Source organism: Colobus angolensis, unplaced genomic scaffold, assembly GCF_000951035.1.
Source record: "Colobus angolensis palliatus isolate OR3802 unplaced genomic scaffold, Cang.pa_1.0 Scaffold41, whole genome shotgun sequence".
In the NCBI taxonomy this organism is placed as follows: domain Eukaryota; kingdom Metazoa; phylum Chordata; class Mammalia; order Primates; family Cercopithecidae; genus Colobus; species Colobus angolensis.
Genome location: NW_012117488.1, coordinates 7,564,804 through 7,579,561, shown reverse-complemented (window position 1 = coordinate 7,579,561; position 14,758 = coordinate 7,564,804). Strand labels below are relative to the sequence as shown.

At 39.7% G+C, this 14,758-nt stretch overlaps 1 protein-coding gene across 1 annotated transcript in view; it reads right to left on the bottom strand.

Annotated features, from left to right (window-relative positions):
• TTLL7 (tubulin tyrosine ligase-like family member 7) overlaps positions 1 to 5,513 on the bottom strand; it is a 132,763-nt gene extending 127,250 nt beyond the window's left edge. The window contains exon 1 of the mRNA XM_011956144.1: positions 5,257 to 5,513. The gene's annotated coding sequence lies outside the window, so the exon portion shown is untranslated. The remainder of the gene's footprint in view (positions 1 to 5,256) is intronic.
• Between the last annotated feature and the right edge of the window lie 9,245 nt (positions 5,514 to 14,758).

Sequence of the window (14,758 nt, the reverse complement as noted above, 5' to 3'; positions counted from 1 at the left end):
CAAAGAAAACATAAGCCAACTAGTTGCTTGCAAGTAAAAAGTGAAAGTCAAAAGGGGAAATTTTACTTATCACTCACCTTCCCAGAGCCAAAACAATTCCAATACTTTGGCTCTGTCAACTACTGTGTGTACTATGGGCAGAAGTGTGTTAACAGATAAATGTCAAATGGGAAATAACAGAAATAAAGATTAGCGGAGAATAGTCAAGCTTATTTAACTTTTCTACCTTAACTTAACTCCTGGAAAAATGTTTGCTAAGCTCACTTCAACTTTGACAGATAATGCCTGAGAGAAATGGAGACAGATTTACCACCTTCTAAGAGCTTACAAACTTTTTAATAATAGGTTTCAACTAAACACAGAACAAATTCTGCCTAAAGTACTCTGCCTATGTTAATGTCCAGCTTCTATCAGAAATCCTCTTTCAGGACCTGAAAAGTGGGGTGGGAATCCTCTTTTTGGTTTATAATGTGATGCTTTTGTTCTCATTGTTTCAAGTCTCTCAAGACGGATAGCATAGCATAAGAACCTGCCTCTCTGTTCCCTAGTTGTGCCCTCAGGCACATGCATCCGCCTTGGCTCTGCTTCCACTGGCTCTCATAGACACTTAATGGCCTGCCTACCTCAATGGATTCCCAGTCTTGTGACCTCAATGGATTCCCAGCCTTGAAAGAGAGTAGAGGCAGGACAGTGAGGAAGCTCACGTGAGAACCTAGAGGAGCAAGTCAGGAGCCCAAAGTACCTGTCCAACAGTGGGCCCCAGCCCTTCTCATTGCAAGAAAGTAGGGCCCTGTATCCCTAAAATGGATAGAGGAAACTGAAGCGCAGTCCCTCTCCTCCATGAGGGGAATTTCCTCTGGTGGAAGGATACTGGGAACAAGGGGAGGAGAAGCATCTGAATGCTGAGAAGAGATGTTGGGAACTTTATGCATCTGACAACCACTGTGCTCAAAGGTCATCTCTGGCAAATGTACAGGGGAGGCAGGAGAGGTCTTTAATGTCTGTCAAGTGTCCCTCCCTCATACCTTATACCTTGTACCCAGGACTTCTGCTCAGACCTAAGCAGAGTTCCCAAATTCCTGCTCTCACCTTTGTGAATTCCCCAAATTGGAGTGCAAAAGTGAGCTCACAGCTGTGCCTTGCAATATCAGGACCCCGAAGCTGGAGACTGGGAATCTGATACAGGAGGATGGAAGAAGCTGAAATTTGAAGTAGATAGATATGTGTGTTGTGGGTGAGGGAATGCAGAGGTTTATAGCTGAAGTCCACAAATACAACACTGGGACCAGAAAGTAGTCTATCACATTATCACATATTCTCCTTCTCTGACTATAAACTCTTACTCACTCCCACCAAGCCTGTTCTCCAGCTTAGTATCTTCTCTCCTCAGTAACACGAACTGCCTGCCTTTCTTCCAGTCCCCATGATTTAATCAGTCCTTAGTCTAATCAAAAGAAGTTGCTTGAAAGAGTATAATCTGAGGAGCCCCAGACAAGATTGGGTGTTATTAATTATTAATACGCAAATATTCTATAATCAACATATAAGTGTTCCAAAGTGAACATGGGGAATTGATATAGTTTGGATATGGGTCCCCATCCAAATCTCATGTTGAATTTTATTCCCCAGTGTTGGAGGTGGGGCCTGGTGGCAAATATTTGAATCCTGGGGACATATCCATCATGAATGGCTTAGCACATCCCTTTGGTGATAAGTGAGCACTCACTCTGAGTTCTCACAAGATCTGGTCATTTAAGGTGTGTGGCACCACCCCCTCACTCTCTCTCTTGCTCCTGCTTTCTGCTATGTGATGTGCCTGGTCCCCCTTCCCCTTCAACATGGTTGGAAGCTTTCTAAGGCCTCCCCAGAAGCAGATGCTGCTATGCTTCCAGTACAGCCTGCAGAACTGTGAGCCAAATAAACCTCTTTTCTTATAAATTACCTAGTTTCAGGTATTTATTTATAGCAATGCAAGAATGGCCTAATATAAGAACTCAGTAGTTTCAAAACTTGCTTAAAAAAGTGCAACTTCAAGACCTCATAGCCTTTAACCCAGAAATTTTATTTCTGAGACTCTGTGCTAAGGAACTAATATTCAAAACACAAAAAAGAGCATATGCACAAAGATGTTCATCATAGTGCTATTATTATCATCAATAATTGTTTATTATGATGTCATCAATAGTGACAACAATATGGAATAATACATCTACCAAATGGAAAATTTATGTAGGCATTTTTAAGCCTGCTTTTAGGCACTTTAAACCTAGAATTAAGCCCAACTGTAATTAAATGAAAACTAAAGTTATAGAATTTTAAATTTTAAAATAATATAAAAGTAATATAGATACCAAAATTAAAACTACACATGAAAAAAGTGGAAAGAAACATGTCAAAAATGAATAGTGAGTGTCTTTAGTTGGTGAGATTATGAGGGTGTTTTTTTCCTTTTTATATTCTTATAGTTTCCAAATTGTTCATAATTCTCTAATGGGGGTCAGAGCTAAAAGGCAAATTCCTTTGGAAGAGGAAAAATTGTACTTGCACAGAAAACTTTTTCTGGGTTTAGTTGACAATCCTTTTAGTACCCAGGAAACAGACCATTTCCTGGAAGGGGACTCGGGGCAAAGGATATGGAGAATGTACGAAAGAGAAATGATTAACAGATCAGAAACAGATCTCACTGTCTGACATTCAAGTTTCTTCATGACCTTTCACCATGTATCCAAACAGTAGATGGGCACTTCTTAGCTGAACCTTTATTTGGCATTCTCTTTGCCTATCAGAATCCTCCCAATCTCTGAGACTGATTTAACTCACTTCAACCCATGAAGACCTTCCTGATCCTCTGATCATCCAAGGCTCTACTATTTCTCCTTTCTCTTAAGGTATTGCTATAGCAGTTAGGTCTGCAACACCTTTTTCTGGTATGAAGCCAATTCTAAATTATTTGTTAATTACTCATATGTAAGTAAAAATTTCCCCTGCCAGACTTTAAGTTCCTTGAAGTGTGGAATTTAGATGGTTTGCAGACTGTAGTCACTGGACAAACAGAGAGAGGAGAGAGAGTAGTTCTAAAGCCAAGCTGGTATTATATTCATACCCTCAGTGATGTCATCTAAGTAAAATGTGCTGCCTCTGTTTTAAAATGTTGCTGCTGACCATCCATCACCAGGACATGCACTTTCCTTTTTTTTTTTAATAGCAGTGGTATTGTGTTGCATTTTTGCTTATTCATTCATACCAGTTCTGCTGTTCCCCTTAGGATTAAACAGATTGGATTGCAAGATTTTCAGGATATAGGTTATAGCCATGTAAAGAGCAAAATGAAATCACCTTTTAGGAATCAAACTTATGACTCTTCACAAGACCCCACTTCTAATACTCTTGTTTGAACAACAAATATAAATTTATGCCTCCATTTTATGTCCTTATTTAGGCAGTGGACTTTATCAATATCCCTATTAACTTGAAAAAGAATTCTCCAATGTAAATGGTTCAATACTTTAGAAATGACAAAGATGACTCTGTTCCTGCCTACCATCAATACTATGTGAGTATTTAGAGATAATGAGCATCTGTACTATAGCAACCTGCCTCCTGAGACATAAACAAGAGATGCATTTCTTAAGAGAAACCTGTAAGTCACTAATGAAAGCAAGTCAAAGAACCCATCAACAGGCAAAGAAAGACCTAGCATCCATTATTTTTACAGAAGAAGCATAGAAGGCCAATATAATTGTTGACTCTGATGGGCAGGGTGACAACAAACTAATTCAGTTTCCCACAATATAAGAACTACATTTTACTACAACACTCATATTTCTGAACTAAGAATCAAGGCTTGTCCAAATTCCATGGCTTACTGAGTGGTCTTGAACCTTCTCTGAATTTTGTTCCTTAGTCTGTAAAATGCAGTTATCACCTGTTATGCAAAATCACAGAGTTGTAATGAATCAAATAACACTATCTTAGTATGGGTTCACCTGTCACCCTATTGTGGGGTGCAGTTCAGTCGCATACCTCATGAACTAATTGACTATTACAACTGTAAATGTCTCCCTAACATTTAAGAAAGAAAAAGATTTCCAGAGTTCTTATTTTTTAATCGACATCTCCAACACTTGAGCATCCACCACATATCACTGCCAAAAATTTGCTGAACATCTCCCGTTATGACCTCACTCTCCTATGTAGTGTTGTTCACATATTTTTTGCCATATGCTTTCTAAGAAAATAGATGTTTTCACATGATTCAAACATCTTTCTTTCATATTGAAGGAGCAATAATTGCATATGCATAAAGTTTACAGGTTGCTGTTGCTGTTGAGATTACTCCTCAATTAATTATATGTTTAATATCTAATAGATCATATATATGTATATATGTATATAATAGAGCATATACACACACACACACACACACACACATTTGGACACACTTCATTAATACAGTGGAAAGTCCATGGACTATAGAGTCAGGAAAACCTGTATTCGAATTCCTGTTCTGTGACCTTGAGAATGCAATTTAACTTCCCTGCTCCTCAGTTTACACATTTGGTTCTGGATTATGATAACTTAATAAAATATGATATACAAAAATAAGTGCCTAGGTTATGAAGGTACTATTTCCTACCTCTCATAAATCTTTTCTTTCTATGGCAGGTTCAATCAAACCCATCCAGAATATAAGGCAACTTTCACATCAGTTGAGGGAACGCTGCGATGTGATAAAAGAGGATGATGGCATGAGTCAGGCATCCAATAGAGCAAGACATGTAGAAAGTGAGAGACATCTACAAGGGCCCTAGACTTCACTCGCATGTTTGAAAACGGCATTAACCTGACACACTTTCAAGAATGCCCCGCGTACTCGCGGAGGCTTATACCAAGATGTGGGAAAACGACGGAATTACAGAATAAACCAGCAGGGAGCCTCCTCGTTCACCCAACCCGACCCCACCCGCCCGAGTCTCCCATCTGGAGCCTAAAAACTGAGCTGAGATCGCGGCAACTGACCCCGTCCCCTCCGCCCTCTCCCTCCCCCATTCTGCCCAAACCTCTCAGCGCATGAATGGTGCTGAATCATTTGCACGAACGCAGCAGCTCCCGGTTCCGCGGCTCCCAGCGGGGACGGTGTCCCCAGAGCAGTGACAGTCCGGGGATGGGGGCACAGAAAGAGGGGCGGGGTGGAGCCTCTGGGGGCGTGGGGACATGGAAGGTGGTCGGGGGAGGATGGCGGCAGCAGGTACTCACCAGGGTGAGGAAAGCCCAGCCCGGGTCCTCGCGTCCCCGCTGCGGGGAGTCCCCCAGCTGTTCCCGCGTCTCGCGGCTTCCACGCGGGCGGCCGCCCGGACTCGGCAGCCTGCGCTGGTGGTCCGGTGCTCTCCTCCGCCCGCCCACCGCCAGTGGCAGCCACGGCTCGGGACTCCGGTGCTCGACACGGAGCGCCTGGAACAGCTGTCGCTGCCCAAGCGGGTGGCGGCTACCGATGGGCCAGACCATTCGCCTGCTGCGGCCGGGGGTGCACGACGTACCGAGAGGCGCGGGCGCCTGGGGCCGGCGATGGTTGGGAGGAACCAAGGACGCGGGGAATCCTCTGCCCCCTCGGAGTCAGGAGGTCTTGTACACAAGAGTGATCAACGAAGGGGCCGCTGCCTCTTCTGGGGGTTTACTGAAGACACTGCTCGAGTGTTCCCGCGCCACACCCCCCTCCCCGTTTGCCTTGGTCCCGCTCGGGGCTCCTTTAGAACGCGGCAAACAGAGGACTTAGCAACGCGAGCGCCTGGGCGGCGCCCCTCCTCAGAGATGCGAGAGGCGCTGGCCTGAGCGCCTCCTCCCACCTCTCTACCTCCCGGCTCCGAGGCGCCCAATCCTCCTGCCTGTCTGACCACAGACATCTTCCCACAAAACGTGGAGCTTCTTGAACCTTTGAAGAGAGTCTTCAGCTCTTTTATCTAAGCATCTTTGTGAAGCAAAGAATAAACGGGTATCTGAGGCCAGCTCGAAAGTTAGGAAATGAAATCAGGTGGGGCCCCATCCCTCAGGTGCTGGGGGACAGCTCTGACCTAGAGTTCCTGCTAAGCAAAGGGTGAAGCACAGCAGTTGTAAAAACTGTAGATTTAGAAAGCCATTTCGAGATAAAGATGTACAAAAGATTACTGCAGAAATTAAAGAATATTTGAGGTTCATTGTTCACCATTTTAGAGTTGAGGGTCTTGAAAACGGGAAGGTAATCATGTCTTCTCATGAAATGAATTGTATAGAACTGGAAGAAGTCCCAACACATGAATTCCTTAGACTTTTGTGGTCCCTGCTTCTATCACACCGGGCTCACACGGGTTCATTTCAGACCGTGGTGAAGATCAGGACAAGTGTACAGTTTTCCCTGTAGAAAAAAAGAAAAGATAGAACAGAATTGGCAACTACCTATGAAATGTGAGTAAACGTAGAAAACAAAAGGCCCTCCAAGTGCATCCCAAATAAAATTTCATAATTAATTTAAAGTTTTGTCCTTTATTGAGTAAATCAACATAAACTCAGCACTTTCTATAGACCACTGTACTGAGAATAGTCTCATTTTCATTTCTTCTTTTGTTCTTCTAAAAAATCCTGTGAGATTCGTAACCTGCAATAGACCTCCATACAGCCTTGCCAGCAATAGGAACTGATCTTCCCAGTGAGGGCATATTCTCATAAAGGACACTGGGGAGAAACTGGGCTCAGGGTTTGTTGTGCTGGGTTAAAGTCTCACCATCATAAGCTGCAGAGCAGACATTGCCACCTGGAGTTTCTGACTTGTTCCTTTCCCCTAGAATGCCTCTGGGAAAGGTATACATTAAACCATGTCACATCTGATTGCAACTTGAATGTGAGTCTGTTTATCCTTCCTTTGTGAGAAGGGGTTTTAGAGTGGAGAGGGGGCAGTTAGGTGTCTAGGGTAGGCACCACCCTGAGGCAAAAAGAGTGATCAGAAGGAAGAAGCTGGACTTCACACACAACTAACCGAACATCAGTATCACAGTACACTGTCAGGGTCACATGAGGGTGAAGAGGAATTCTCCACTGCCTTCTTGTTAATCATCTTTACATCATCATTTTCACTGTATTACACTTTACACTATGCATACACTATTACCATATTACATGTTATCACTCTTCTATTCCCGGAAGGGTCAAGAATTTTTCAATGAACCTATTATCGTGGATCCTCATATACCTTATCAAAAAAAATGTTTAAGTAACAGAGGTATTAGCAACACTTAACATCACCTCAAGAAAGCTTTTTGAGAAATCAGGAATAAAATTAAATTGTTTCCATATGATATGACATTGTTATTATGTTAATGGTTGTTGTAAAGGTTCACACGTCAGCACCAGCACAACAGAAATCCCCAAAGCTCCATGTTGCCAAGGAGCTGGAGCATTGGGTCCCCAGTGACCAGACTGGCCTCAGGCTCAGAAATGTGTGATTCTTCTCTCCATGTGCAGTTGTTTCTCTTTCAAAGGCAACAACAGGAACAGAACACAGATGAGGCGTCTTCTGAATTAGTGCTTTATGTCAGATGTCAGATGATAGGGATATAGAAAGGGATTTAGAACCTTATGATTTGTGGTCCTGATGGACCTGTGACATCTGCAGCAATCTATTCGTATAAGTTGACATTCTTAGAACATACGTTTCTGAATGAAGAGGGGAATTTTTGTGCTGGCAGCCTTGGGAAATTGTCAAAAGAAGTGGAAGGAATGGTGTGATGCCTGCCTTCCCTGCTTTCCTCAAAGTCCTCAAATGGTTTTGAGCCTGCTGTGGAAAGAACTTAGGGTCAAAAGCTACATAATCATCTTCCCCACAAATGACTTTGTGAAATTTAAGTTCTAAGAAGTACTACTTTAGGCCTGGTGACAAAGGATAGCACAGGACTGGCAAGACAGCCATTCCCTCACCCAACCTGCAATAGACCTCCATACAGCCTTGCCAGAAATAGGAACTGATCTGCCCAGTGAGGCCACACTGGTGGCCAATACAGGATCCAGGTAACTTAAGTAAGAGCCCAGAGCAGTAAAGCGGGAGTGTTTTTACTCCTGAGCACCTGAAAGACACTGCTGAGGATTTCTTGCCCCAAATGATGGAGCCTAGGGAGGCAGTGCAGGGTCAAGGGAATGATTATTGAGCTTAAGATGATTGTTAAACCTTATTTAGGCACCGATATTAACATAAATTCATTTGTATTCACAAACTAGCGCGATCTGGAAACATTCCAATAATATTACTTTTTAAATGATACTAATAAGAAGAGAGCTAGAGAGAAAGAGAATACTTAATGCCTTTGATAAAGCTGCACTGTGAGCCACAAAATGTTAAATCTTGATGCAAGATATTCAATTACCTGCTATGTGTTGGTCTCTTACCAAAGCATGTGGTGACATTAACCTCTCAACTTACTCTTGCTGAAGAGAGTGTTTAATCGTGTTGTTTCTGTTTGCGTTTAGCTAACACTTATTAAACCATTAGTGTTTGAGTGAGTAACTAGTATTATGTGAAGTAAGTAGTATCATCACTCCCATTTTATAAATGAAGAAACTGAGAATTACAAGGGTGTATTAATTTGTGAAAGGTAGCACATCTGGAAAGAGACAAAGCTGGATTTCAAACTCTAACCAATACATGACATGAATATCAGCATATTTTTACTGTCTCCTGCTATGGAGAACAACATGTACATTGCATGTGTCTCTGCAGTAGAAAATCTATTTTTTATTTATTTTTAAAAACCTGTTTTCAACTCTCATTTCTAAGAGGAAATGAGTCATTTCCCACAGAAGATTTAAATGACAGTCTTCCCGGTGGAAACATTGGATACCCTTTTCTAGGTTTCTGTGCTCAGAAAAGAGACCCTGAATTTAAGAGTAAGTGAAACTTGCAGCATAAACTTGACCAGTGATGCCTAAAATTCTTGCTACAAAATTATGATCGCAGGAGCTCTTGCATGAGACTCTGGAAACCAGATCCTTAAGAAGTTCTGTAGGTCGTTCTAACATACAGCCAAGTTTGACCAGACCATACTGGACAAAAATAATATGAGGCCTACAAAAAAAAAAATTCAGCCTTCTAGACTTAACCCCTTACTCCCATCTTTTATTGAGAAGGAAATGAGAGGCTGGTATTTAAAACCTACTTTATGTAATTTTACATTTATCATATTAAATGCATTTATTAAAGGGCTTAGAAATTTTTCTCAGTGTTGTTTTGATCATTCTCAACAAATCTTCAAAGAGCCCCAAATTTAAAATGATACTCATTTGAAATTACTTTTATGTATAGATATTAGACTTTAGGCCCTTTTAAATTATTATATGGCATTTTATATAAGACAAAAAGCAGTATTGCATTAGACTTTTGTATTAATTTTTGGAGAATTTACATGACAGTAAGTAATTTCATCCAAGAAGATAATAAGCTTTTCTAGTTTATATTTTTTCATTTCCCAGTCATATTTTTATAATTTTGCTTATATATGTTCTGTAACTTTCCTACCAAATTTATACCAAATTTTGTATAACACTTGTATTCTGAATAAAATATTCTTTCCATTTCCTTTTCTAGGGGTTTTTACCAGAACAGAGAGATGACGCTTTCTGTAATGTATTTTGTATTCATGCAGTGCACCAAATTATCTTATTACTTTTTTTCCATGAGTCCCTTGGATTTTCTAAGAAAACAGGCATATCAGCAATATCAAGAACTTTGTTTCTGGCTGGGCACAATGGCTTATGCCTTAATCCCAACACTTTGGAAGGCCGATGTGAAAGGGACACTTGACCCCAAGGAATTTGAGACCAGCCTGGGTGACATAAGGAGATCTGTCTCTACAAAAAATAAAAAATTAGCTGGGCATGGTGACGCCTGCTTACAGTCCCAGCTACTCAGCAGGCCAATGTGAGAAGATCCCTTAGTCCAGGAGTTCAAGGCTGCAGTGAGCCTTGATCACACCACTGTGCTCCACCCCGAGCAACAGAGTGAGACTGTTTATAAAAAATATAAAAATATTTAAAAGAAGGAATTATATTGCCAGATTTTGGGGGTCATGGTGTTCTTTATTGCTAGTGTAAATATAAAAATATATATATTATAATTTATACCAGTTATTTTATTTATATTTGTTAGAATCACTAATGTAAGTGACTGTGGTGATGCCTGATTCCAGATTTTAAGTGAAAGATTTAATTTTTGTGATTTAGGAAGATGTTCGCTATTGGGCTTTCCTTTATTATATAATAATTTTTTTCTGATTCTATTTTGCTTAGAGTCACTTGACTTTTATCTGATGCCTTTTCACAACTTATTGATAATGGTTGGGCTTTTTTCCTTTAATTTTTAATGTAATCAATATGTAACTAGACTTCCTGATATTGAACCGCCTTTTCATTCCTCTAATAAAGCCTATTTTTTTCACACCATGTTATTCTTGTGATTCATTCCTCTATTGTATTCTCTGTTACTTAAACATTTGGCAGCTATATTCAGAAATGAAATCAGCCTGTACTTTTAATTGTTGTTTTACTCCTTTTAGGCTTTGGTACTCAAGTTATTCTGGCTTCGTGAAATTAACTGGAGAACTTTCCATTTTTTTTCCTAAGACTTACAATAGTTTAAATAATATTAGAATTATCTGTTCTTTAATAGTTAGATTAAAAATTGAGCTGTGAATTCATCTGCCTACGGCCTTCTTCAATAGCAGATCATTAATCACTTCTCCAGGCTCTTCTGTAATAATTGGTCTATTCAAGTTTTTCACTTCTGTGTCAGTTGTGATCATGTATATTTTCCTAGGAAAGTATTCACTTCCTCTAGGTTTTATTTTTCTAATGTGTTGCTAGAATCATCTTTAGTATTTACTTAGAATTCTTTTACTCTCTTTCCTACTTTCACACAGTTGATCATGTCTAATTTTGATCTTATCTTTTCCTTAGCAGGTTCACATGATATTTATTTTATTGGTCTTTTTAAAGAATCAATCTTTGAATTTACCATTCTTTTCTACCATTTTATCTATCTTAATAATTTCATTATTGATACCCTCTTCAGAGTTTCTTTTGTTTTGTTTTTGCTATTGTTGTTGTTCTTACATGGACTCATTACTTACTTAATGCCTTTGTTACTCACCTTTCTGCTTCCATAATTAAAGGCAACACATTTTCCTCTGAGTTCAGTTTTTGCTGTACCCCATTGTTTTTAGAGTGTTTGATTTGTCAATGTTTCTGGACATTTATATATTCTTTAATTTCCTCTATCATACAAGATTTGTCTTATTATGTGCTTCTTTATTTCCAATCTATTTTATTGGACTGTGGTGAGAGGACATAACCTGTAAGCTTTCTACTTCTTTGAATTTGGTTTTCCTTTCAGCTAAGCACATGATTTGTTTTGTAAAAGTTTTAGGGAAATATGAAATATATTTATATATGTGTCTGTGTGGGGGGGGGTGATGGGTGAGTGGGTGGGGGTGTGTTTATATATGTGTGTGTGTGTGTATTCAAGGAATAAATGTTTTATATTAATATGTGCTCATGCTTGTAATCCCAACACTTTGAGATGCCAAGGCAGGAGCATACCTTGAAGCCAGGAGTTCAAAACCAACCTAAGCAACAAAGTGAGACCCTGTTTCTACAAAAAAATTGGGACACCTGTAGTCCCATTTACTTGGGAGACTGAGGTGGAAGGATCACTTGAGCCCAGAAGTTCAAAGTTACAGTGAACGACGATCGCACCACTGCACTCAGTCCGGGTGACAGAGTGAGACCCTATCTCAAAAAAAAAGTGCCATAGTCTAAAAGTTTATGTACCCCAAAAATTCATATGTTGAAACCTAATTATCAATGTGATTTTGTTAGGAGGTAGGGCCATTGGAAGATGATTAGGTCATGAGGGCAAAGCTCTCGTGAATGAAATTAATGCCTTATAAAAGAGGCCCCAGCCAGCTGCCCTTCCCTGCCCATCATGTGAGAACACCAGGGAGAAAGCATCATATATGAACCAGAAAGCATGCCTTCTCCAGACAACAAATCTGCTGGCACCTTGACCTTGAACTTTCCAGCCCCAGAACTATGTCTATGGTATTTTGTTATAGCAGCCTGAATGGACTATGACAATGTTTAACATGTCAAGTTTAGTAATTGTATTACTCACTTACTCTATGTTGTCTCCATAGCTTTTCTTTTTTTGTCAAAATTATTTCATTCCTGAGAGAGACACCGTGAAAAATCCAGAACAATTATTTTTATCATGTTCTTTAATTTCCTTTTTTAAATTTAAATAAAATGTCCCCTTCCTGTCCTAAAAGTTTGGCTTATTTAGTTTTTTAATTTTGTTTGCTAAAAACAGAACATATAATCAATTTGATAACATCTTTCCTTATATTACTTAGAGTTTTAACCTTCTATTCTGCATTGTTTGCTATTAAAATAGCTTCTGTTCATATTTTTCTGTGCTTTTCCATTGTTTGGTTTGGTTCTTCTTTTATCTTCAGCCTCTTTTATTACTGTATTTTAGGTATGCATTTTCAAAGACATAAATCTACTTTTTTAAATAAAAGCCTTTTTTTAAAGCCTTTTTTAAATAAGAAAGTATCACATTTTGTGAAATGCCTGATATGTGTAACTTTATTCTTCCCATCTTACTTTGTACTTATCTTGTTTTTCCTTTTACATTTTTTATGGTTGCCAGTCTGATCAAGTTTCATTAATTCCCCTTTCTACTCATTTATCTGCAGGCTAACTAGGATTTTTTTGTTTCATAAATTGTTGTCTTCCCTTCCCTTCCCTTTCTCTTATAATAAGATACTATTACCAGACCATCATATGAAAGAAAGATATTATTTTCCTAATAGTTGTATTAGTCCATTTTTATACTGCTATGCAGTTTTCATACTGCTATAGAGAACTGCCTAAGACTGGGTAATTTATAAAGGAAAGAGTTTTAATTGATGCACAGTTCAGCATGGCTGGGGAGGCCTCAGGAAACTTACAATCATTGCGGAGGGGGGAGTCAAAATGTCCTTCTTCGCGTGGCAGCAGCAAGGAAAAGTGCCAACGGAAGGTCGGAGGAAAGCCCCATAATAAAACCATCAGATCTCGTGAGAACTCAACCCCTATTATGAGAACAGCAGGGAGGTAACCGCCCTGATGATTCAGTTACCTCCCACCAGTTCCCCCCCACCAATGACTCATGGGGATTATGGGAACTACAAGAGGAGATTTGGGTGGGGACACAAAGCCAAACCATATCACGGGTTCTATATTTCCCCTCTTTCCTCCATTTGAAAAGGCAAGTCTTGTAGAATATTTTCACTTTCTTCCTTTTTCAACATTCTTTCTCTCCTATCCTTCAGCTCTACTTCTCTCTTCATCATGGTCCATCTCTAAAGGTTTCTATTCTGGTCTATTTACTGTTTAGGCCTTTTTTTATGGATTTTGCTATAATGAGACACTAAGTAATAAGCTGTTTCTTGTGATTCTATGAATATTTTTATTTTATATTGAGAGGTGAATGGTATCCTGTCCAGGTACTGAATCCTTTGGTTAGGGTCCAATTCTTAAACTATGGATACTAGTTAATTTTTGTTTCTAGCTTCCATTATTACAAATGTGAAATCTGATGCAAGTCTAATACTTTTTCATTGTAGATAATTTGTTCTTACTGCTTGAAACTTGTGAGTTTTTCCCTATATCTTTAACATTTAAGAATTCTACCACAAGGGCCAGGTGTGGTAGCTAACACCTGTACACCCAACACTTTGGGAGGTCTAGGTGGGAGGATCACTTGAGACCAGGAGTTCAAGACCAGCCTGGGCAACATAGTGAGACCCTATCTCTAAGAAAAGAGAAAGAGAGAGAGAAGAATTTCACCACACTTAGGTCTTAAACTAGGAAATTTTCTTCTGGTTATTTTAAATTATTGCCTTTTGAAATTTAAAACATGCTGTCATTTCTTTTTGAGGTTCATGCTCTTTTGCCTTATGCATTGAAGTATTTATCAGACCTTGATCTTTCAGGCCTTTAGTTGAGATTTCTGTAGAGACCATCCTGTCCTTAGTTCTTTTTGTGAATTTTTTATTTGGGAAGCCATGTTTTAAGTTTCAGAAGGAATTATTTATGCTACTCTTTAACAGTAATTCAAGTTGTCACTATCCCCTTTAACTCTAACAGTTCTTTGTTTGCTCTGATTACTGCTCTTCTCTGAGCCAATGGATAGGTTATTTTTCTATATCAGTTCATTGGAGCTCAGATGCTTAATGACAGGAATCTCACAGACAGTGAAAGATAAAGCCCTCTCCACCTACAGTTGAAAGCAGAGAAGCCACCAGACTCTGCTCCAGGTCTTGAAGGAAACTTTCCTACTCTCAAGTCTCCTGGTACTTTTGGAGCCTAAGAAACAGGAAGATCCAGTCTTCCTGCACAGTTCTTTCTTGGCCTTGTGAAGAAGGTATGGAGATCTGAGCCAACATTGTCTTCTATCCAAAGATCTACATATCTCTAACCACCCAGCATTCCCTAGGCTCCAGTGTTCTTTGTCCTCACTAAGTCCCTGATATTGCTCTTTGCCCATTCTTTGGGAGACAAAGCACTGGACTAGGTTCCGTCTGCTAGAATCCCAACAGATCCTGAGACCTCACTTCTACCCAGTTGCACATGGAAGCCAGTTGCCACTAGACTTCTGAGAGACAGACATCTTAGAGCTGAGGATGAAATGAGCTGTGTT